We start from the raw sequence: 2,568 nt of genomic DNA, 5'->3' as shown, positions 1-2,568 counted from the left end.
ATAAGTAAAATGGAATAACACAAAACAAACAGCAAAAATGAATTGACGGTAGGAGAAACCTCAAGCTCTGTCATGTAGCTCGAGTATAAAGTATGAATACATTAGTGAAGATTTTCCCATTTCAATCTACAAAAAAGCGTGAATTGCAATTTTTTCAGGGGTTACAAGAAAGCCCTGAAAAACATGGTGTAGGTATTTGAAAAGAGCTTAAGGAGGCCTTCACATGACATTTCCTACCCTAGTTTTCTGTGTTGAAATTTGTCTGGAAAAAGCAGTGAGAGTAAACCGCCGTTCGCACATATGCAACCGAGTAAGACCGAGAGATACCAGACCAGTTTTTAAGCCTCTTGCGACGTCTTAGGACCGAATCCGCTGCAGCGGAGCTGGTCCTAAGATGTCGCATGGGGCTTAAAAACCGGTCTGGTCTCTCTTGGTCTTACTCGGTTGTATATGTGTGAACGGCGCTTTATGCACGAACAGCAGTGTCCTGTTGTCTGTTCTAGGTCAAAAATGAAAGCCGTTTACAAGTTCCTGTAACGCCGAATTAGAGCGCAGCTCTTGAGGAGAAGGAGGGAAGGATACCCCTCCTCCCTCCTCCTCACCTCCTCATCCTGCCTGCTACTCCTCCCTTCGAGCGGCGTCGCCGTCGGCGTAACCGTGAGGTCACGTGACCCTCGTGACCTTACGGGGGTCACGTGACGTTACGCGACCCCGCGAGGACGTTTCGGCACCATGCCGAAACATCCTCGCGGTTACGTCGCCGACCTCGCGAGGACGGTTCGGCACCATGCCGCAACGTCCGCCGCGGTTACGCCGACGGCAACGCCGCTCCAGCCGGAAACGGGCGCCTAACAGCTGCGCTCTAAAATAGCAGGACAAGAACCTCCCCTGACCCCTTCAACTATTTTGACTTGAGATGAGTGAACACTGAAGAGGATGAAACTGAATCATTGTGAGCAGACAGGTTTGTGGAAATGTCTTAGCCTGCTATTCTAAACCTACAACAGAATCTACCTAGGGCAATTGGCAAAAGCCTCTCATGAACACATCTCCAGACCACAGTCTGCAATAGTGTATCTACTATGTAGTAAATTGGTAAAAGTAGTGGTTGTCAAAAGTTGTGGTGGCTGAATAGTTATAACTAATAACCTACAGCAGCTTTGCCTTTTTCCTTCCTGTTGCAACCTTCTCTGACGCACTTAATTTTTTGCATGTATCCTTAACAAAAAAGTGGACTGAGTGTAATGTAGGACATCAAGAGCTCTTTGGTAATGCTGTCCTGATGTTCCTTGCATCCTAATCTAGAGATCTGACAGCCATTAAGGGCATCCAGAACAATCCAGAACGTCTCACCACAGGGGCTTCCTGCTTCCAAAGTTGAAGCAATCTGCCGCTCGATGCTCTTAAACAGCACAAACATTTTGCGGAAAGGATGCTTGAGGGTCCCTTGTTTGTACTCTTTTTGAACAGTCAGCCAGGCCTCAGGGTAATGTGCCTGTGTTGACTGAATGTCTTGGAGACACAATGTGCATTTTGCATGCTTTGCAAGCGAGTGCACTATGTACCCACAAAGGTAATAAATTACGCAGTCTTCCCTTGACGGCACATAGTAATTGTGGTCAGACGTGCTGGCCAGTTCTGGTTCTGCGGCCTTGTCACATATTTGGGCAAGCTTTGTTTTTATTTGCTTTAGAATCTTGTCATGAGCTGACACAGTCTTTTTTCTTCTTCCTCATAGCTTCCTCCATGGTGGCAAGGATGTACGTTGACTCTCCTGTGACACTCCAATGAATACAAGCTTTCATGGGTGTGTAGAGGCTGAGAAGTCGGTAAATATGGCTGAAGCTGATGATGGTAGGGTGGTCTTCATCCCCACCGAAAGAGCGGATCATGCCGAAGAATCGCTGCAAAAGAATAAACTTGGTTACCAACATTTACATTGTATACTACAGTTTCTGATTACCTCCAACGGGTCTTGGTTTAGTTTCCCTGTGAGGACGTACTCTGCTTCGCTGCCCAGCAGAACAGTGATCAGGTCCCGTGCTGATGCCAGCGTTACACGTAGGGACTCCATGGTCACTTGTGACGCGAACATGCATGTGCCCCTGGTCCTGTTGTTTTGCTCATTGATGTTCACTAGCTCGAGAAACTCTGTGATTGTCTGCAATGAGTAAGAACGGGGCACATATACAGGATATATCAGCTAACCAGTAGTAAGAATAAGGAAAAACGGGTGGGTGCATTCTATGTGTGCCAAACCATCGCAGTATTGTTCACAGTCCTATTGAGCAAGTCAAGATGTATTTTGCGATGTGCCTAACTGGCTCATTAACACAAATTTATCACCTGACTTCTTAAATATTTGTGCACGAACCCTCCGATGCAAGGGCTGTAGAGTGTGTTGAGAAACGTCTCATATCTGTCATTTCTATCAAGATAGCCTCCATGTGTCTAATTTTTTTCAACCTTTAAAGGATGCAAATGAGATTTTTAAAAAATTTCATGTGACTAAGGACATTAACATTGCAGTTTGCCAGCGGGTAGTCATGTGGTATTTGTCTTAAATCT

General features: G+C 46.0%; 1 pseudogene; it reads right to left on the bottom strand.

Moving 5' to 3' along the window:
- Window positions 1-1,149: 1,149 nt before the first annotated feature.
- Window positions 1,150-2,080, bottom strand: LOC120840622 (annotated as a pseudogene).
- Between the last annotated feature and the right edge of the window lie 488 nt (window positions 2,081-2,568).

Source organism: Ixodes scapularis, unplaced genomic scaffold (genome assembly GCF_016920785.2).
Source record: "Ixodes scapularis isolate PalLabHiFi unplaced genomic scaffold, ASM1692078v2 PGA_scaffold1__304_contigs__length_218370807, whole genome shotgun sequence".
NCBI classification, from domain to species: Eukaryota; Metazoa; Arthropoda; class Arachnida; order Ixodida; family Ixodidae; genus Ixodes; species Ixodes scapularis.
The sequence above is the reverse complement of the archived record's forward strand: the minus strand, read 5'-3'. Positions and strand labels throughout refer to the sequence as shown.